This window comes from Pyrgilauda ruficollis, unplaced genomic scaffold (genome assembly GCF_017590135.1).
Source record: "Pyrgilauda ruficollis isolate IOZ18807 unplaced genomic scaffold, ASM1759013v1 scaffold55, whole genome shotgun sequence".
In the NCBI taxonomy this organism is placed as follows: Eukaryota; Metazoa; Chordata; class Aves; order Passeriformes; family Passeridae; genus Pyrgilauda; species Pyrgilauda ruficollis.
In genome coordinates, this window is record NW_024527155.1 from 7,624,698 (window position 1) to 7,648,118 (window position 23,421).

At 42.4% G+C, this 23,421-nt stretch overlaps 1 protein-coding gene across 4 annotated transcripts in view; it reads right to left on the minus strand.

The window, feature by feature from the left end:
• Positions 1 to 23,421, minus strand: part of TSPAN4 (tetraspanin 4) — a 415,983-nt gene that overhangs the window by 380,481 nt on the left and 12,081 nt on the right. For 2 of the 4 annotated variants that reach the window (XM_041481228.1, XM_041481227.1), the window contains exon 2: positions 14,911 to 15,029. The exons of the other annotated variants lie outside the window; for them this stretch is intronic. The gene's annotated coding sequence lies outside the window, so the exon portion shown is untranslated. The remainder of the gene's footprint in view (positions 1 to 14,910; positions 15,030 to 23,421) is intronic. 4 annotated transcript variants of the gene reach the window in all.

Genomic DNA, 23,421 nt, shown 5'->3' on the forward strand with positions numbered 1-23,421 from the left:
GTTCTGTTTGTTCTCTCTTCCCTGAGGGAGAATCATATGCACAGCAGTATGCATTGTTTTGAGGGAACAGCTTTTAAACAGGTACAAACAGCTTCTGCTGGAAGCCGAAATCGTGTGCCCTGAATGAAAGGTGCTCGGGCACATCATGTTCAATAAAAGTTAATTTCACAGACCAGGAGCAATATCCTCCTGTCCCTCCCATTAAAACAGTCTCTTCTGCAAAGAATGGCTCTTTCCTTTTGCAACAATATTCTACTGAACTAAACGCCAAATCACAGAACAGTTTAGGCTGGAGAAGACCTAAGATCATCAAGTCCAACGATTAACCCACACTGCCACATCTACATGTTTTTAAAATGCCTCCAGGGATGGTGATACAACCACTTCCCTGGGCATGAACTGTTCATCAACAGCTGTCCTACCATAAATGTCCTTGGAAATTTTTACAACACACACAAGTGCTGAATTACACCATGACTGTACAACCAGATCTTTCACTGAGGCGTGTGAATTCCTGCATGAGAGGAACTATCAGTTTATTATCCAGTATAGGATATCAGCCTTTGTTTCCTCTCTGTTTTGCAGATTCCCTCATTTTCATGTCACCTGCAACAAAAGCTTATACTCTCCTTGAAGCAGAACAACTCTTCCCAGTTTCTTACCAATACTCTATTTCATACTGTAATTTGGTTTCCTCACCAAGGAGGTGTACACATCTCTGTCATTACATCCAGTTCCTGAAACAGGCCTGCCTAGAGTATTTGATCAAATCTGAATGAAACTGCCTGGATAGTAATGTTATTATGAAAATGCCATATGTCTAGGGAATGATAAAGTTTTCTTAATAGCTTGTGCAGAGAAAACATTTCCTCCAAAGAAATGAGCAAAACAAAATTAAACAATTCCAGTAACACTGAAACAAGGAGTTAGATTTTTCAACGCATAACTTTTGCACAGGACAAGAATGGTCTCCAGAGGTGACTGACGGTTTTGTTATTCTTTTTTGAGAAGTCATCAAAATCTACAACCCTTAATACTAAAAATTCTTTTCACAGAACAGTTTTTTCCTGTATTGAAAAAAGAAAAAACCTCAAGAACAATTAAAAAAAAAAAAACCACCCACAGGGAGGGCATTAATAAAACCCTAATCTGTTCTGCTCAAAAAGAGCTCTCCTCTAATTCCCCAGTGGACCTACAAAGAGCAACTGATAAAACTGATAAACTCTGCACCTGTTGATGCAGATTTCTTCTCCATGAAGAATTAAGAGTGCACAGCAGAAGAAAAAAGTTACAAAAAAAGAGTCCTGTAGTCCTAATCCCTGTAGTCCTAATAGCACTTCAGATTTTCAACAATTAAAAGTCTTCTAAAAGACAAAGTCACATTTGAGTCCCACATGTAGGTCAGAGACAAACTGCTCTAAAATAAATTAGCAATTAAAATTTAGAGATTTGATATAACTTCATAAAAAGAAGTTTCCAGAGAAGCACATCTGCCATCTCTGCTATGCTGGCGGCCTGAGATGCTGTGAGTGCTAGAAGCACTGTCAGCACAGGAACCTAGAGGCCCTGGAGGTCCAGAGCTCAGTCCCCAAGCTGTTAAGTCCAAAGTCACTGAGCAAGTTCTGGTGACAAGAAGATGTTCTAAACTGTAGGGGTCCAACACGAATAACCATTTGATTTCCATGGATGAAAAAACAAGTCCAAGGTGCATAACATGTTGTGCTTATCACAATGGTCTTCTCTAGAATGAGCACCTCCAAATCCCAGCTGAGGATTTTTCTTGAAAATTGTGGCAGGTGAAAGTGCCAGCCAACACAAACAGGACAATGGAAAGGATGAAGATATGCAAGGAGAAAAGATTCTGCTTAGATTTCGATGAGTACACTATAGCAATGGGATGGAAGTAACTCAGAAACACTACAAGCAAACAGAACAATTCTCAGGGGAAACGTCTATCTCAAGTTAAAATTCTTCTACTGTACTCACTTTGGATTGTCTATCTGTCCTGTCTATCACAGAGCCAGGCTGATTTCAGAAAGGCTACATGCAAAGAAGTAATATCCCTACATAAATAATAGAAATACTTTTCTTGCAAGAAATATTCAAAATCCCAAACATCTGCAAAATGCTAGCACAGATTTACACACATCTTTTAGCTCTGATGGCACAACAATCCACTTTGAATTGGCTCCCATGGTAACCGCAACATTAAGGTCCCCTGAGAGTCATCTCACACAAACACACATACACAGAGGATTGGAAGGGCTCTGTGCAGAGACAGAACTTAACCAGTGCAAGGAGTTTCCCCACAGCACCTGCCTTCCAGCTAACAGGAGTCAGAAAGACACCCTTTCTTTCCCTTAGGAAAGGAATTCAGCTCTTACATCATCTCTAAGACCGGAGCAAGTACCTCTCTTTAGAAACTGACTCGTGCTCCCCTCTTCACTCACACCCTGATCTTGCCTGTGACACAAGTACTTAAATCATTTCACTCAGCAGCATTTTGCTCTTCACTAAGACCCAGCTTTGTAATTTTTCTGGTTGGGTTGGTGAAAGCCATGAAACAAAGCTCTGAGTCAGCTGGAGAGTTAGCTGCTCCAGAGACACGCCGTGGTGTGGTCAGCCCAACACCAGCAAACAAGTCCATGTCTTACTCCACTCCACCTGGTAGCACCTGCATTTCATGCAGGACTCGGTCTAATCAGAACTCAGAGGTTCCCAAGAAAGGGAGCTGATTTAAAAACAAAACAACACACCAAAGTTATGCTGTCAGTACCTTTCTGACCTCTAGTTTGCTGTGGTATACAAATAATGACAGGCATCACAGATTTCTCATGGGAAAAGATCTCTTTGCGTAAGGTACAGTAATCATCCTTTTCTTGGGATATCCCTTAAAAATTTAGGTAAACAGCCCTAAAAGAGACATTTTCACAACATCCCACTGACAGGCACAATTCCATCATCATCTCTCCTCTCCAGCCCGCTATAATTTATTAAGTGTCATAATTTGCAAACTGAGCCTCTAGCAAAACAGAAGGAGGCAGGAAAGTAGTTTGAGTGAGACCTATAGTGATGATAAGGAAGTGTTTTTCAAGAGAAATTCCAGAAGTGGTGGTTCACTCTTTGCCCCAAAAGAGGTCATATCTCTTGGCAAATCAAACCCTTTTGTTCATCTTCCAAATGTATTTTGGCCGAACTTCCAACTTCTAAATAAGAGGCAGGAAATAGCAAATTAATTATAGTATCATTAATACAATAGTAGCCTAATACAGCTTTTGTTTAAGGTTTCTGTTGAAAAGAAGGTGTTTTCTAAAGTTATGTCTTATAGAATATTTATATAACTTCAATTACTTGTAGATAACAAGCACTGCATGCTATATACTGGGAATAACTATAAACACTACTCTTCCTTTGGGAAAGTATGTTCAAGTCGATGAGCCAGAGATACTTGCGCAAGCAACAGGTATTTTTTATTCGGCTTCTCAAAAGTGAGAAACAGAACAGAATTTAAAATTCCTGCCCATTTGGCAGAGCACATAGCTCTTTCTGCCTTCCGTTCTCTCGGAGACACGGCATGGTAATTGACAATGTGAAATCAAGTCCTAAACATATCTGCTATTTTACATCTGGTTCCTGTTATTTTAACCTCAGAAGCAAACCAGAAAAAAAGAAAAATTCCTATTACTGCTGATTGCTTATACTTCCCTAAAATTCTCTTCCTTTGTTCTATCAGCCAGGTTATTTAGAGGATATTACCCTAATCCAACAAAGAACTTAAGAATATGAATATTTTCAGTGAAGACAAAGGCTTTAATGGATCAAGATGCTTTATTTATTAGATTTCATCAGCTATTGCTTCATATTCTAACTACTCCACTGAAATAGCCTTACAGTTTCATTATTCTGTCTGCTGTATTAGTGATAAGTCAGATATGGAGCACGTAGGCTGCGCTTGGGAATTCACATCTACCTTCCTAGGGACAACTTTTACCACATCCACCACCAGATTCTTCTTCCTCTAAACTTTTACCACACCAGGCCAGCTGCCTCCCAAGAACAAGCGGTCAGAGTGCACACCCAACATCCTGTCTGCCTGGGGGACAACCAGAAAACTAACAGGATGACAGTTCTATAGAGAACAGCCAGTCAGCTGTCACTCCTTGACCTCAGCACAGACTGCCCAAAGCTAAACCTCTGTGGATATTCTCAGTTCAGTCAAAGAAAGAACAGAGACAATTTATCCCAGGCTGAGCCTGGAAATCTTAGAGGAAAAGAATTAAAACAATTATTAAACCACCATAAGATAAGACAAGATGGGAGCAGGCTCTCCTCAGGTACAGCACTGTGGTCCTACTCCCTGCACTGGGCTGTGCAACTCTGTATGGCCACATACTCAGTCAATGCAGCTACACAGCAAGACCTGCCAGCCAGTTAATGAGCTTGCAAGGCCATTTTAGTCACTGCAATAAGCACTGGTCAACAAAAATCACACTACTTCATTTGTCATCTCTTGTGTTGCTTGGTAGAACATCACATGAATTAGGAACCAACAGCATCAGCATTGCAATACTCAAGAATTCAGGAGAAATGCATGGTTAAGACAGAAGGGTTGTTCCTGAATCACTGCTTTCTTGCTGTGTTTGACACCAGCTGTCAGCACTTCCACAGAACTTGCTCTGTTCTACTCTTGCACCATCCCATACCAGTGGCCCAGCAAGCAGCCCAGGAAACATCACCTCTGAAACACAGGAGGAGAGGGCAGGGGAAGAGGTACCACAAACTCCCCTGGCACCTTCTTTCTCAAGGTCATATTGCAATACCTCCACAGCAGCTTCTGCTTATCAACCTCTTCTAACTATGAAAACAAAAGCACTACCTTTGTTTATTTCCTTGACACTCACAGACAATCTCAAAGCTAAGAGAAGCAACCTTCATTTGGGAAGTCCCTGCAGACAATCCTATGGGAAAGACACCGTAACTAGGACGAGACAGCTGCTCCCATCTCCTCCTAAGAGGCACATTCTACTCAAGACATGGCTGTGGCACGCTCCAGGCACCAGTGCAAGCCACCATCGTCCAAAGCACAGACCCTTCCTTCCTTTCCTGCACCTCACTCCTGCTCTCCCAGAAACACTCCCTCATGAAGCTGCTCATGTGTTCCTGTTTTGTTAAAACCAACATCTTCCCCAGAACAGAACTCCCCAGGGGAGAGTTAGAAAAAGGTTCTAAAGAGATTCTTTCGAAACGGGCCTAAAGAAAGAGTCTGCAATTAGCAGGAGTGGGGAAATATACATCTGCCCCACGGAAAACCTGAAGAGGGACTGCAATTCCATAAGTCAGCAGCAACACACAGCTATCCCTAAAGTTAACATCTACCTCTTCTCAAAGTACTCAGGTTTCCCTATTACATTTTCCTTTACAAAATTGTACAAAGGATCTTATTTTCTCACAATCAAAAGAAAAAGGAGCCCGGAAATTGAGGAAATATAATGGTGCAAAAAGATTTCAGTGAGTATCTTTGGACAACTGATACAGAATTCTTGTATTGATGGTGGAGTGACAAAGTCCCAAAATAGATCAGTGCTCTTCAGAAAGCAGAAAGGCAACATGTATCCTCTTTATCCCATTTTGTTCACTTAATCCTAAACAAGAGCAGGTACTTTAGGTGAACAAGATATTTTTCAAGCATTTCCTAAAGTAATAACAATAGAACATCAGATAAGGAAAAAAATTTACATTAAATGGGTGGAAAAAAACAAAAACTCAAAAGCCAGGACTTCCCAGCAAAAAAGATTAATGTATGTAAGCGTGGTGGTGAAAGGGAGATCAAGAAATGAGATGTCACATACTGCAAAGAAGAAAAACTATTGCATATTTAACAGAGTACAAGATTTTTCTTGAAAACCTATCAGATTATGAAAGCCTGACCATCTTCCTTCCCTCCCTCCACAACCATTCCCCTCTGTGATGCAAGGGAGAACATGAGGGAGGGCAGACTACAACAGCCCACTGTCTGCTACCAAGGCTGCATTTTCCTTTCCAGGACTCTATCCCAATTCCACAGTAATGTACCCTGCAGTGTATTAGCCTTTCCTCATCCCAAAACACCAAATCCAAACCACAATTCCTCATTTCACCAAAGCAAAGGATGACCAAGACTGTACTGCCACGTGTCCCATGAAGCTTGCAAGGGAGGCAGACCAGTCTGTATGAGCAAACATGAATCCTGCAATTCCTGAACTGTTTGACTGGCCTCAGCATTGGACTACACAGGTTGCCTGTTGTCCCATGGCCAGACAAGCCAGTAGTCTGGGAAAAAAAAAAAAAAAGTAGTGGCTGACTTCCATGAAAATCAGAGAACATTGTTTATCACAAGGCAAGAGGGAGAATTTTATTCCAGGCAGTGCAAGAGAGTCATCACCACTCACCAAACGAGGTTACAAGCTTCCTCAATTAAAGCACACAGACTGATCCTGCCATGAGCTTTGAATAAGAAAATGTTTTCCCCCCTTTTATAGCAGATCACAATCAAAAATTACTCATCTATACCACTGCAGCAAGAAAACACAGTTAAAATGCTGACAAAAATGTTGCTTTAGAGTTTCAAGTAACTGCAGCCTCAGACTTCTTCCCTTTAGCCAGGCTATATTTTTAAAAAAGAAAGAAGAGGAGGGGGAAAATAGCAATATACCATACACTCACAAAACCTGTTCACAAGGAGAGTCAAACTTTGAGTCTCTCATGTCCAAAACATACAAGGACACTGACACCTGTTAGATTTTCTGCACTGTCACCACTGCAGTAAGGTCAGCTCTTCCACCAAGCTAAAGGATACCAGGAGGTAACTTGAATGAAAAGATGAGATCCCCACCTTCTGACAAATTTGATTAAAATTGGCTGACAGAGTCAAACTTTACCAGCATGTGGTAACTGCATATAACTGACAACCTCACAAAAAGCATGATCAAGGAAGCTCATTTTTTCAAGAGTAGTTTCTCAAGGAAATAGGTGAGGGAAAGGCATTTTTATTGGCACTCCAAGCAAAAATAGAATTTAATCTGGCACCCTTCACAATTACTCAATTAGCTTCCAATTCAAGAACAGAAAAGAACAAATTAATTGACCATCAAAGTCTTAGAACAAGCCTGGTACTGTGCCATCAAATGGAAATGAGGGGAATTAGGCTACAAACAGCCTTGGTGCAGGCATCCAAAGCTGCCCTCTGCCAAAACTTCCCCCATGGGACACCTTTGGTTCTCATCAAAAGAGCCAACACAGTAATTGCAAGACAGAGGAGATTTGAATGCATGCACCAAGAGAATTTCCAGCAGTCAAAATACGCACGCAAAACCAGTGAGCCAACACAGTCACACGCACAGATCAGACTACCAGGGGGTCTGGCCTACACAAACATCAACCAAAGCACAAATCAGTACTGTGACATGTTAAACAAAAGAGGATGGACAAAAGCCACAAGAACACTGCATCTGGAAATTCATCTTTCCACAGGAGGTTAGTCAGAAGGAGTGAGTAAACGTGTTCATTTCTGTGAGTACAATATAATATTCCCCAATAGTTTAATCATTAGAGCAAGAACCCAAGCCTTTAAATATACATCTGCCTAAGAAGCTGAACACTTCAGAGAGCAAAATTAACTTGGAGGTTAGCTTCCATTCCAAAAGAATTGTATTAGATAATTACCTACAGAAGTCAAAATCAGGCCAACATTTAAGGGTCACAAGGGGAATAATATGGTGATTGCAAAGGAAAAAAGCAAACAATGGCTAGGTGCTCATATTTGTTGGAGTCATACACACGGTGGTATTCATGACATTAATTTTGAGTTCTGCTTTATAAGGCATATTCCTAAAAGGAACTTATTTTCTAATTATGAGCTCCAGTGATCATGCACATTAAACAATGAAAACAAACGGCAGTAGATAGGAATGTTGTGACAGTCTCATTATCTCTCAAGCAATGCATGAGGATAAGCTCTTAGCCATCCTCACAGGCAAAATTCACTTGAAATGTCACTTCCAGCAAAATTCCTACAGCTGTCATTTTACTCTCTCTCTAATCATACCAGAAGGCAGCAATTAGACAAAACTGAATTTAAGACAAAAATTCTAACTTACCAAGGATATTTATAGTTTAGAAATTGTGTCCTTAAAAAGTCTTGCTATCTTTTTAAATCAAAAGCCCACAACAAGCACAGACAAAAGTGATTGGGAAATTACTGGAATTTTTTCCTTCATGATGCTGGACTTCTCAGGGATTCCCTGCCCTCCTTTAAAATGCAGGGAAAGCAAGGACTTGATCTTCTAGCTTACATGTTCATCAGCACACAAGGTATTGCTGTTATCCCACAGAGCACTTAATGCTTCTAACAGTCCTTCATTACCTCCCCAGGAGCTTTCAATGGCAAACACAGCAGCACTGCAGTGCTCAGACGAAAGCTTTGAGAAATATCTTCTAGATGTCACCTCTGGGTTCAGCTAAGTCCACAAGCAAAAGCAGAAGCTTGATGCTCAAGAGCAGCAATACACAACTCCTTAGACAGGGTGTTATTTTCTATGTTGTCTAGATGCATTAAGCAAGAACAAGAGACACACCATAGTTTCCACAGACTCAGAGCTTTAGCCTCGCAGCAGGGGAATTTAAAAACCAAACTGTATTACTGAGAGCAAGAAAACACCATCTGATTTAGAAGCAGCAGGAAAGGAATAGATGTGCAGCTATGATGAAGCTCCAACACCACCTTGTAAGACAAGACCCCTTGTAAGGATCTAGGTTGGGGCTGTTCAGCGTGGAGAAGGGAAGGCTGTGTGGAGACCTCACACCAACCTTCCAGTATCTAAAGGTGCCTACAGGGAAGCCAGAGAAGGAGCTGTAGTGACAGGACACAAAGTAATGGGTACAAATTGAAAGGTGGAATTTAGCTTAGATATCAGGAAGAAATCCTTTACTATAGGGATGGTGAGGCACTGGAACAGGTTGCCCAGAGAAAGAATGAATGCCCCAGCCCTGGCAGTGTTCAAAGCCAAGCAGGATGGAGCTCTGAGCAACCTGGTCTAGTGGGAAGTGCCCATGGCAGTGGCAGGCATTTAGAAGCAGCAGGAAAGGAATAGATGTGCAGCTATGATGAAGCTCCAACACCACCTTGTAAGACAAGACCCCTTGTAAGGATCTAGGTTGGGGCTGTTCAGCGTGGAGAAGGGAAGGCTGTGTGGAGACCTCACACCAACCTTCCAGTATCTAAAGGTGCCTACAGGGAAGCCAGAGAAGGAGCTGTAGTGACAGGACACAAAGTAATGGGTACAAATTGAAAGGTGGAATTTAGCTTAGATATCAGGAAGAAATCCTTTACTACAGGGATGGTGAGGCACTGGAACAGGTTGCCCAGAGAAAGAATGAATGCCCCAGCCCTGGCAGTGTTCAAAGCCAAGCAGGATGGAGCTCTGAGCAACCTGGTCTAGTGGGAAGTGCCCATGGCAGTGGCAGGCTGGGAGTAGATGATCTTTAAGGTCCATTCCAGCCTTCACATTCTATGACTCAGAAATCCATGTTACATAATGGTTTTGTGCCTCCTGCGTTATTGCCCTCACAGCATAACAAGCTCTGATTCCAGACAGACATCAAGCCTACAAAGAGAACAAAAGCCCACAAGTCCCCAGAGAAGACAAACCATATTGTTCCATAAGTGGCATAACCCATAAGTATTCCTTGATGTAGCTTTTAGCTTAAATGTGCAGTACCTTTCAAATCCCATCAACACAGGGCTGAAACAAAAAACAAAAGTGCTATAAGACTGCTCAGAAAAATCACCTGGATTTCTCCCAGGACAGACACCAGGACAATATCTGCAAGACATTCCATTTATCCCCGTGCACTGTAAGCGAGAGACTTGCACTGAGAGCAGGGCAGCTCATTTGAATTAGGGAAGCAGGACTGCTCAGTTACCCCTCAATATCCTAAGAAGTATTCCAGGGATTGCACAGAATAGAAGTTCAAGGACAATAACATGTGATGAAAGAACATTCAGAGACAAGACTGAAACTCTTTTTGCATTCTATGCATTGTTCCATTTTTTTGTCAGGGGTAAAAGAATGCAAGCTGGCCCTCACCTTACTCTGAATTCCTGAATAGAGATACAAATAGCAGTAATACATAAATACACTAAAAATCCACATCCTGATGCTGATTCATACTGAAGCTAGGACAGACAATGATACGTTCTATATAAAACACTTTAAAAGTTTTGAATGAGGCATCCAATTCATATTTCTTTTAATAAAAATAGATCTGCTTTATCCACAATTGCTGCTATTCCTAAATTCCTGGAGCTCGTAAGAAATGCAAATTCACAGAAAAAAATGTATTATTCATTTTCAGAGTGTGAATGAAGATATTTGCATAGAATCACAATCAAAGAATGGGTAAATGTTGGAAGGTACCACAGTGAATAATTTAGTCCCATGTCCCTGCTGAACCAGCTGTGCCCTAGAGCATGTGGCATAGGATTGTATCCAGACAGTTCTTGAGTATCTCTAGTTAGGGAGACTCTACAACCTCTCTAGGCAACCTCTTTCAATGCAGTCAATCATACAGTAAAGTTTTTCTTCATGTTCAGTTGAAAATTTCTGTGCATCAGCTTCTGCCTGTTGCTCTATGACCTGTTGGTTGGCACCACTGAGAAGGGCCTGGCTCCATCCTCCAGACCCTCCCTTCAGGTACTAATAAAGCACTGATGTGGTCTCTTCTCACTCATCTGTTCTTAAGGATGAACAGCCCCAGCTCCCTCAGCCTTTCCTAAGAGAGATGGTGCACTCTCACAGTCATCTTTGCTGCCTTCCTCTCGATCCATTCCAGGAGTTCCATGTCTCTCGTGTACTGAGGAGCCCAGAACCAGACACAGCACTGCAGATGTGCCTCACCAGGGGCAGGATCGCAAGCAGAATAGAGGGGCAGGAGCACCTCCCTCGACCCGCTGGCACAATGCTCTTCTAATGCACCCCAGGGTCCCACTGGTCTTCTTGGTCATAAGGGTCATGGACAGCTTGTTGTCCACCAGAACCCCCAGGTCCTTGTCCACTGACCTGCTTGCCCACCAGCCTGTGCTGCTGCAGGGGATTATTCCTCTCACATGCAGGACCTGCACCTGCCTTTGTTGAATTTCAGAAGGTCCCTGTCAGTGTCCTTCTGACGGGTTGCACCATCCCAGTTTTGTGTCTGCAGGGAACTTGCTGAGGAAGCTCTTCTACCCCTTCATCAAGTCATTGGTGAATTAAGTTAAACAATACTGGACCAAGTATTCACCCTTGGGGGACACCACAAGTGACAGGGCTCCAACCAGACCCTCTGGGATCTGCTGTTCAGCCAGTTTTCAACCCACCTCACTGTCCACTCATTCAGGCCACATTTACTGAGTTTGTCTCTCACAAGATCCTCCTAAACAGTGCTGAAAGCCTTCCTGAAGTCAAGGCAGACAGTATCCACAGCCCTCCCCTCATCCATCCATGTAGTTGTTTCATTCTAAAAGGCAATCAGGTTGGATAAGCATGGAATCCATGCTGTCTGCTCCTGATCACGTTCTTGCCATCCATGTGGACGGCAATGGCTTCCAGAATGAGGGGCTCCATCACCTTTCCAGGGACTGAGCCAAGGCTGATTGGCCAGTAGCTCCATGGGTCCTCCATGCCCTCTCTGAAGACTGGGCATGACATTGGTTTCTAGCAGTCCTCAGACACCTTTCCTGATCTCCACAACCTTTCAAGGATGATCATGAGCAGCCTGGTTATGGTACCCTCTGACCCTCTCAGGACTCATGGATGCATCCCACCAGGGTGCATGGAGTTGTGAATGTAAAGTTTGCCTAGCTGTTCTCTGACCCAATCCTCTTTGACCATAGGAAAGTGTTCCTTCCAGCATTCCCTTAACTCTGGTGTCTGGGTCAGAGATTCCTGAGGGCTGATCTTGTCAGTGAAGACTGATACAAAGAAAGTGTTCAGTATCTCTGCCTTCTCTAGGTCCTCTACAACCAGGGTCCCTCCTCCACTTAGCAACAGGCCCACATTATCCTTAGTTTTTCTCGTTATTGATGTATTTGAAGAAGCCCTTCTTGTTGTCCTTGACATCCTTGGCCAAATTTAATTCCAAATGGACCTTGGCCTTCCTTGTCTCATTTCTACTTACTCTGACAACCTCTCTATATTAATTCCAAGTGGCATGACCCTGCTTCCATCTCCTGTGTATTTCCTGCTTGCACTTGAGTAATGACTATTCTTTTTTTCATACACGTTTCTTGCACCCTTTGCCTGATTTTTTTGCTTATCAGAATGCATTCCTCAAGGAAACAATCCTTGAATATCAACAAACTCTCTTGGTTTGTGAGAAGCAGGGTCTCCCTTTAAAGCACAGATTCAGAAACACCTATTAATTACTTAAAAATAACGGTTCTAGGAAGTATTTTTATTGCACTCAATTACCAGGCATTAGACTAACTTGGAAGCAAGTTCAACTACTGCCAATCACACGAAAAATTAACCACATCTACTCATTACACAACAACATTGACTGACATCATGCATCAAGTGAAATACTTTGACATTCCCAACATATAAAAATTTCTTTTTCTATGTGAGCACACAAGTGTAGCCTAGCAACAGCCAGAGGCAGCACCCTCCTTCACATGCATCTGACCCCAATAAAGCACATCTTTTGTCCCAAGCCCTAACAGGATTTTTTGGCAGAAAGTAGTAAAAGAACAGCACTCCCTAGAAAACTATGAACTAGACACAAATACAAACACATTAGAAGATTTTGCAATTTTGGTTTTCAATGTAATCTTCTCTGGTTGCTCAGTGTATATAATCAAAACCCTGTTTAGCTCCAGAAACATCTTCATTTCAAGTCCAGGAATGTGATCCTGCTTTTTGTTTTACTTCCTCCACTCGGGATCCTGAGCTCCATCTCACAGCCACTGCTATGGCAGACCAAGGCTGTACTCAGCTTTCACATCCTCAACCTTCCTTGTTTTTAGGTATGTATGGAAGCAGAATGCACAAATCCACTTTTGCTCCACACACTTCTTGTTCAGAATGTCCTCCCAGCCCCCATGAGCACCACCAACCTTACACAAATTATTCTCATCAACCAGAAAGAGAAGTAAGCTGTCTAGGAATAAACCTGTAAAGCAAAGAAGCTGCCCTCAAGGACCCCATGATCCACATCATTGACAGTTTGGGATGCAGCACTTGGACCAGACTAGTGCCATATGTGCCCCTGGAACAGAGCTTCCAGTTTAGTTCTATCCAAAAATGAATCAAATACTCTGAAGTCACTCCATTATTCTAGTGCAGTAAGGTGGGATAACTAGAAGAATTAGCTTCAAAAAACATACTCGTAGTGCAATTTCACTGTCCAATATCAGTGCACACACAGTAGCCCATAGTTGAATTCACACTGCATTTGTTACAAAGGGCCAGTACTACATACTTGGGAGGTGCAAGATGCTCTGCAGGAAACAATTCAAGCCAACCTGAACCCAAAGAAATCTTGTCTCAATTTCCATAATGTAGGTATCTGCTCAAAACCCCCAACACACAAAAGGTTTGGTATCATTTCCAAAATGCTTGTGAAAAAACACTGAAAGAAGTTATACCAAGTAGTATATTTTAACTGTTTCAGGCAAGTGGAATCTGAATTATTTTTATTTTTATGATGTAGAAGTACTTGTTTTTGCAACACATTTAGGGGACAAATTCAGGTTAGAAATAAGCAGGCACAGTAAGTGGAAGTCAGGCTGAATAAAGATAAATCTTTGGCCACCAGTCCACTGTTTTATTTGCAGAACTAGGCAACATTTTGGCTAATTTACTAATTTATTTTATAGTAATGTAAAGTGCCCTGTCCTCCAGCCAGATACACTGCTTGGGTTCTTTACAGGAAATGCTGCCAAAAAAGGCTTTAAAGCAAATGCTAGTGCATTCTGAGCACACTCTGACTAGACAAAAGAATGAACATTTATAAACACTTTCCTACCCAAAACTTAAGGTTAATAGTATACAGTATATATACATGTGTGTTTGTGAACAGGTTTTTGCTCACACATATAGCATTGGGTGTTATTAACTGAAAATCAGGTTCTTATTTCCACGTCAAGAGCCCTCACTGTTTACAGGACAGACTTTGCACAACAGATAGATCCAGCATACAGAGTGCTTCTTAAATTGCACACTTGAATAAGAACATCTGTCTATTAAAGCCTAAAAGTCTCAGTCAGGTGGGTTGATACCAGGTGCCTACCAAGTTACCCCATCACTTCCCTTCTCAACAGGACTCAAGGAGAAGAAAAGAAGATTTTAAAAAACTATGGGTAATAAAGGCAGCTTAATAAAGCAAAAACAAAAGCTGTGCATGGAAGCAAAGGAATATAAAAGTTATTTTCCTCCTTCACATTAGCAGGAAATATTCGGCCACTTCCCAGAAAGCAGGGCTCCAGCATATGCAGAGGTTTCTCCAGAAGACAATTGTCATAGTAACAAATGCTACCCTGCTTCTCCTTCCTCTTAGCTTTTATTGCTGAGCAGACATCACATGGTCTGGAATACCCCTTTGGCCAGTTTGGGCCAGCTGGTTCTGGCTGGTCCATCCTGGAGCCAGCTGGCATTGGCCCTGTTGGACATGGAGGAACCTTCTGGCAGCATCTCACAGAAGTCACCCCTGTAGCCTCCCACCAGTAGCCAAACCATGCCACATAAACTCAGTACATTCAAAAAAAAAAGCAAGTGGTTGGTTTTATGCAGATATTTTCAGATGAGGAAAATAAGAATGACTAAAAAACCTCACCTAATAAGTATAGTTCTGTTTACCCAGAAGTCAAACCTCTCCTATTTCTGTATATAAACATACCTTTGAGAGGCAGTGGGAAATCCCAATTGCAGGTGTAATGAAGGAGCTTCTATTCCTTATGACTCGTGCCAGCTGCTCCAAATACCCTGATCCAGTGCCTTGAGGAACAGTCAGTAAACCTACATAGATGAAGAAATGAGTTCGTACTTTACAAAATAAATGGTTGCAGGCCAAAAGGACAAGAAAAATCCTTGGTCTTCCTCATCCTACTCTTTTCTGCTTTTCCCTGGCATAAGGAAAATAGAAGCCAGCTGCATTAATGGCCGCTCTGTATGGGAATTCAATACTGAAACACATTTTTTAAAAACAGTCAAATCTGCAGCCTGGGGCAATTTTGGAAACCTAAGTTAGTCATTTGCAAGCCTACCTCCTCCAGACTTTATGTCAATCCACAAGCATCAGGAAGAGAATCCCAGCTTCTACTAGGAACCTCAGGTCTTAAAGATTTTCATTCCATTTACTTACATACCCAAGCTGTAAAATTTCCCAGCTGAAATTGCCACAACATAATAGTTATTTCCAGAGAGCCCAGCTAAAATATATAACACATAAAAAAAATAAAAACCAGCAAGCCAGCAAAGACTGCCACACAAGACTATGTGCCTGTTAGAACCTGGGAAGCTGGATTAGACATGGATTCCATTCTCAACGCCAGGTATGCTAGAGACCGTCCCTGCCAACCTTCTTCCATTCAGAGGACATATTCCCCAGAACAAGAGCTTTCTTTTCTTGTGCAGTGCCTCAACACTTACGGGACCTCTGATAACCAACAGAGCAAAGACTTTCCCTCGTTTCCATGCCTGCAGCAGGAGTAGGCTGACAAAACCACAAGCCATCAGTAACCGTAAATAAGAGAGAAAAATACATAATGGAGGCAAATTACATTTGGAAGAAAACATTGAAGGGAAAGGAACAAAGCAGCACTCTTTCATCAGCCGAGACGTCACTTAGTCATGATCTGGAGTGCTCACACCTGCTCCGCTCTGTCACAAACTCCCACAGCTCCGAACCGCGCGCCGCAGCAGCAGCAGCGCCCCGACACCTCTCCTTCTGCCAAGCCTAAGCAGCGCAACGGGAGCGTTTTGTCATTCAAGTTCCCACTTAGTTAATCACTGTGACACCTTCAAATCTCTGCAGTGTGTTTCACACAGAATGCCTGCACGAAGCAAAGCAGCCCCACCAGCCCAGCGCAAGCTCCTGAGCTGCTGTCCATGGGGAGCACTGGGCTTGGCATCCTGTCTTACCTGTGAGCTTGGCCTTACTAACAACCCTGTTCTGGTTGGTTCTGCTCCCCATCATTCCTTTTTTTTGATCTGTGATATCATAAAGGCCTCACTTCAGAGAAATTCGTTGGCACATGCCGCTCTGCCTTGGCTAAGACAGACCCATGCAAGACAGATCTCAGAGCCAAGGAAAGGGACTAACAAGGACTAAGGAAGAAATTCTCCATGGACCTTTTAGGTACAAGGTATCTAGAACAAATACACTTTGAAAGCCCTTTGAAGTGCTGCTCTCAGTGCCTTCACAGACTTGAAAACCTTTGGAAATGTACCTCTGAATCCCTTAGCCGAACAGGGATTTGTCAGTACTTTGCTGAATAGAGATCCAGACTACAAGAGCATAAATGATACAGGATATTTACTTTCTGTTCTTTGAAAAGTTCTGCCCAGTTCCCCTTTTTTCACCACCTCAGCAACAGCAATTCATTCATGTTACATTCACGTGAACCTGTTCCATTCAGCTCCTTCTCCGTTACCATGTGTATGGCAAGTGATACAAGGAATGTTTTGTTTTTATGATAAACATTCTCTCTCATTATGCATCAATTTCAACTACTTAAACAAAAAAGTTTATATAGCACCTTCCAAAAGCAAATTGGTCCTTTCTTTGAAACACACTGGTAACAGGAAAATACAGCAGCATGACCCTTCACTTCAATAAATACAGCTGCACACAGCCACATGGATTGGTGCCAATAAAACACAAGCTTCTGCCTCCATGGAAGTGAAATGACTTCTATACACTGAAAATGGAAGAGGAACAAACAGAAACCAGTGTCAGATCTGTAACTCGTATTTGTGCCTGCACGTGGTTGAGCATTGAGAGTTTCCAAGGCAAGACAAGGGGCAGATTTATAAACATATTTTTTTTTAATTGCAATACAATTACTGGATTTATGGTTTTCAACCCTGACTGTTCCAGAAGTCCTGGGTAGCCCATCCTATTTGGTCAGACATCCTCTTTTGACTCCATAGTCAAAAGAGGAATGGAAATGGAAACTACAGCATTGTCCTGATTCCCAGCTCCCGGTCTTCTGCCACAAACTGTGAACCGCTATCCTACATCCAAATGATCACTGAACCACACCTCTCACATATCCAGAAGTGGGGTGTTTATCCAAGCCAAAAACTATGGCTGTCTCTACACAGCAGCTTGTAACCAAGCTGGTAATGAATCTTTGGCAACTAAGTGCTTAATTTATAGACAGAGCTCTAGTTCATGTTGTTGCAAGGCTAAGCCCTGTACACAAGCAGCTGACCAGAATTATTTTCTGTCTGTACAGTTAGAACTTTCAGCTCCCATACAACTGTAAAGCATGCTGCTCTGAATGCTATAGCAAGTTATTACCAGTAGCTTATGTGCAGTGTGTTTCTTCTATCCACTGCAGTACTTGAGTGCTGCCATCAAAGCAATTCAGAAAAAAATGTAACTCCTATAATTCAGTCCTGAACACAACATACCCACCTTTGCTCATCTTACTTCAATGACTGCTCGAAATCTATAAAATCAGTTAATCCCAGGTCCAGCACTTGTTCTGCCAGACATCCTGCAGCAAAGGACTGAGTAATATCCTGACCACCCCCAAAATTTACCAATACCCATCTCAGGCAGGCTCAAATCACAGCTTGAGACCAGCAAAATCCTATCTCATCATTTGTGCAAAGAGCACCTAAGCAACTGCTGGAACCAAACAATGCATCCCACTGCTGGTGAATTTATCTATTTAATGACAAAGCACCATCCAGCATAACCAGGTACCAACTCAAAGCCAAGTCAGCAGGAAAGAGCTGCAGGTACAGGTCAGCTGTTTCACCAGTAACAAAAGCTGCAACATGGATACCATCACCTGCAAACCACAGTGATATCAACCCTAAATGGCTCTAAGATGGAAAAAAAGAGAAGAACTACACTACAGCAACAGACATTAATATTTTGGATTTTTTTCTGCACTAAGTCTTTGAAAGAAATAATTCAATTATTTTTCTGTACTGCTGATTAACCATCCAAATACAAAATGCTGGCTATTACAAAGCTGTGTTCTTCCCTTGTCTTTCAAAAGATATTAGCTACAGTCCAGATACTTATGTATATAAGTTCTGCCAGGCATGTTTAATGAAAGCTTTACCTTTTATCACTGCATTCTTAAAGTACAGAATAGTCTGTCTTCTACCTTTCAGCATCATAATGAAAAACTAACTTGTTCCATAGAATTGAAGAATATACTGTGGCTAGCAGAGCCCTATTGAGAGACAGATTATTTATCTACTTGGGTGTGCATGCAAGAGTAAACTTGTCACAACTAAGGGGAAAAGGGAAATGTAGCAAAGCTGCTGTGCTAACATTCTCCTCTTCTAGACATCCACACAGCCCAGCGCAGTAAGAGGTATGGTGTTCAGAAACAGCAATATAGCAAAATCAGGCTGGAGAATTTGCTGGCCTCTGAACAGGAACTAATGGCAATCCAGGGTGCTGCCTCACCACAGCATGCACCCCGCTCCATGGTCAGGGGTGGGCAAGACACATTCTGAGTGGACAGAAGAAGACAGGAAGGAAGAAAGAACATTATGAAAGGAACACGATGCCCTTCAAAGCAAGAACAAAAACTGCAGCCACAAACCAAAACAAGTGTAACCAGCGCCAGCTTTCCAGGGACGAGGCGCTGCCTTGAGCTGTGCAGGGCCCAGAGACACCCAGTGGTTGACTGGTACATCACAAACACATGTAATGGGAGGAAAGGTTAAGGAAAGCATCCCCTCAGTTCCTCTATTTAGTACAACCTTGGGCTGACACGATGCTCCGCTGCTCATCTCCAGTTCTCAGACTGGGTGTGGGAATAGATAAGAAGGTCTAAGAGAGAGGCCTGATTCTGAAAAAGTGACAAACAGCAAGAAAGCACAGGGAAAAGAGGAACTGGCAAGGTTTCACACTATGCATTGTCCTTCAGCTGTAGATGTTACCAGTGTCCTCTGGCCTTTCCTAAGGAAGTTCCTGTGGTCAAGATTCTGCCTTATTTGAGGTCTCTGGCTGAGTTTGGGTAATCATTACCTGCAGTCTGAGATAGAGGCAAGCGCTACGCCACACTGAGGGTCAAAAGCCAGCTAAAGGAAGCTTGTTGAGCTGCTAACCTTGCCAGCAGCAGCTATGCTACCTGACTTAAAGGAGATTTAAAGGACCACCAACAACTCGTCAAGGTATACATGCAAAACAAAAGGCATCTCCCTTCATACCACTAGCAGCACAGGACCAGGCTCTGGACTAGGAAAAAAAAGAGAAATAGATCCAACTTGAAACCAGCTTTTAGTAGCTCTACAGAAGTATAAGCAGAATTTTCTTTAACCCAAGTAGCACCAGAGCTGCAGAAAGTGACATGCACTATGGGCCTCCCATGCACTCCTCACCAACACTAAGTTTGATTCCATCCAGCCTAGCTTCAGGCACTCATTAAATACCCAAGTTACGCAAATCACCACAGTCAGCTTTTTCTAATAGAAATGGAGAAGGATGGACATCTCTTACCATCAAGATGGAAATCATCATCTAGACAGTAGCATCTCTGCACCTTATATTTCAGACCCATCAACTAAGTGGCACGTGTTAGGAACAGCTGAACTACACAGGGTCAACTAGACAGGATTAATATTATGCTCCCTTACTTTGCCTACACTGTTGTTAAATCTGAGTAGCAATTTGGATAAAAGTAAATGTACTCCCCAGAGCAACACAGAAATCCATGTTTTAAACTGCTTTGTGGCTCCTTCTGGAAAATGGCAGGATAAACTTTGCTTACAACCCATACCACATGCACAAGGATAAACGTAACCTTCACCCGAATGCCAATTTCCAGCAAAGACAACTTTTTAATTTTTTTTTTTAAGAATTGAACTGCAATTTTTCTAAGAAAACAGTGCTTTTTGGAAATAACAACAATATCATACCAAGGGAAAAGTAACAGGTCAAAGGCATGAATGGGTGACCTTACTGTGATCATTCTACCTAAGAGACTTCAGAACAACTCCATTCCCTGGCAGAAAGCTCAGAAATGCAGCACTAGTAACCCAGAAACACTGCAGTGACTCACTCCTGTTCAATCAACTCAGATGCTCAGGGGAAACAACAAAGGCATCAAACAGGACAAGGACCAGCCAAGCAGATGCAGTATGGCAGCACAGCCTGGACTCAAGCCATAGCTCCTTACGCTGAGCTGCTGGCACCTCACCTTCTGCCTCGCTCCTCGGATCTCATAAAATAAGCCTTCTTATAGCAGAGGTTTGACCTACTCATGAACATTACTGATAACCATAGGTGTTCTCAGAACACAAACTGATCATGGCATAACAACGACAAAGAAAACAGCACAGGGAGATTTTATGTTCCAATATTCGTGGCCCTAAACACACAGAGAAGTGAGGGAAACATCTCCAGCAATGCAGGAAAACTCAGACAGAGCAGCTGTATAAACCTGAGAAAATGGGGGCAGGCAAGGCTGATCACTGAGAACAGCATGACTAGCATGAAATGAGAGCACAAACAAGCCCAGAAGGCTTGAGGTCCTCTTGCAAGCAGAAGGCAGCTAGCCCCCTTAAATCACACTCGGTATCTGTTCCTGTACTCTGCTATTGAATTGGCAAAAATAAAATAAGAACAAACAGGCAGGGGACAGAACTAGGACAGCTGCAGCCCCCTTCTCTCGGTTGCTCCCAGCTCCAGCTTTCGTTATTTGCCTCTCTTCAGCCCTGCCCACGACCCTTCCCATCAGCTACCCCCAAATAATTCAGATTTGAGGCATTTGCTCCACACCACTGCGCAGAGAGAGACACTGACACTCACATGCTTGACTTCATCAGTAACACACATAAGCAACAAAAAACTAAGAGAGAAGGCTCCTTCTTCTCCATTCCTCCTTCTGTGTCATTAAAGTATCATTGTTTTCTCTGTGAAGTTTTTAAAGAGAAAACAGAAATGAAATTAAATGGGAAGAGTATAAACAGTGTTTGGTACAAAATACTGAATGTGCAATGCCTCTTCTCTTCCATGAGCTGCAAAAGTAAACAGCACCTTCTCTGGCAGGAGCAACAGGGCTGTCATGTAATCAGGGGATGGAGGGAGAGGAAAGGGTCAGGAAAAACACACACTGCCCACTGTTCAGAGAAGAGCTCCTTTCAGCAGCCATGAGTAAGAAGACTGCAGAAGTGACAGCTTTGCTACCTCCCTGCCCAGCTGGCTCTCTGACCTGCCTAGAAGCAGTGCCCAAAACCACAGGAAAGGCTGGCTTTGCTTCCAACACTGCTGGCTGGTGGCCTTATACACAGGATGACAGAACGCTGCTTTCCTCACAAGTTATGATGGGGCAATTTATTTTCATTGGCATGAGCAGAGAAGGAGAGCCAGTCTGCTCCACCCTGCAGCAGCAGGGCACTGTGAAAGGTAATTTTATACACATACCTCATACAGTCATAACACACTCATATGTGGTTGTGTTCGAGGGTCCCAGGACGAGGGAAGAGATGAGAATCTTGACTCCATATTTCAGAAGGCTGATTTATCACATTATGATATTATATTAAAATGCTATACTAAAACTATAGTTTAGTAGAGAGAGATAGGATCCATCAGAATAGAGAGAAAGAGAGAGAATAGGAGGTAGAGAAAAAGAGAGAAAGGATCCATCAGAAAGCTAGAAAGAAATGGAAAGGAATGAATAACAAAAGCCCATGACACAGCTGGACCATGGTTGGTCATTAAGTAGAAACAATCCACATGGACCAATCAAAGATGCACCTGTTGATAAACAGCCTCCAGACCACATTCCACAGCCATCAGATAGTTATTGTTTCCATTTCTTTTCTGAGGCTTCTCAGCTAGAATAGGAGAAAAATCCTAGCAAAGGATTTTCATAAAAGTATCATGGTGACACTCATACACCTCATATGTCATTGCACACACCTGTCTTAGAACGAAACCGTTCAACAAAAACCTCTGCCTTCAGAAGATGAACCGAGCCATCTACAGTCAGAATTTTCAACCTTCCATATTCATCATTCATGTGCTGTTACATCAACTTAAAAGCCTGTTTTGACTCCCTTCATGGCTATCATCTTCCCATTCTCTTACACTTCCACAGCAGTCTGCCCTAAAAAGTCACAGGAGGATTTTCCCACCCTGCTGACATCATTTCCTCCTTGTTACACACCCTGTCCAGTCCACGCCACTGAGACAAGCTGCAGGCTGTGTACTGGGTAGAACCTAAAAGATTCATCCCAATCCATCAACCCTTGCTGACAAATCAAGGCCAGACTAGTGAGCAACAACTTTCTCTGCATCTGTGGCAACTCAAACTGTTCAAATCTAGAGCTACCAACACTCACACTCTGCTCTCACCACCTGCACACAGGCATGCACTTGCACTCACAGGTACAAAACACCCACCAGGCTTTTTGCAGCCTCACTGACTTCTTCACTTCCCAGTCCCTCAAATTTGTCATGTCCACTCAGACCCTTAAGACCCAGGCAGCTTGGCATTTTGGATTTCAGAAAACCTTTCTCCACAATACTTCCAGCTTTCAGTGAGTCCCTTACACACCAGCTCTTCCAAGCTGTGGCTCAGAGGCAGGTCCTGTTTGCCACAACATCCATGCAGCTCACCAAATGCTGAGCTCTGTGGTAGAACCATCACATGTAAATCCTCACAGATGGCAAATCAAAACAAGATGATCCATATCAAGGGAAGGGGGGAAAAAAAAGAAGGGGGGAAAAAAAAGAAGGGGGGAAAAAAAAGAAGGGGGGAAAAAAAAGAAGGGGGGAAAAAAAAGAAGGGGGGAAAACAGAAAAATGATGAAAAAAAGGGGGGGAAGGGAGGAAAAAGTATAGGAAAATAAGCAAAAAAATAGGTGGAAAAAACCAGGGGGGAAACGGGAAAAAAAAAAAAAAAAAAAAGGAAAAAAACGGGAAAAAAGGGGGAAAAAAATAAACGGAAAAAAATGGGAAAAAAATGAAAAAATCACAGGGAAAAAGGGAAAAAAAAAAAAAAAAAAAGGAAAAAAACGGGAAAAAAGGGGGAAAAAAATAAACGGAAAAAAATGGGAAAAAAATGAAAAAAAATTGAAAAAAACCCAAAAAATATGGAAAAAAAACCAGGGAAAAGGGAAAAAAAAAAAACAAGGGAAAAAAAAAAAAAAAAAAAAAAAAAAAAAGGAAAAAAAAAAGGGGAAAAAAAAAAACCACGGGGAAAAA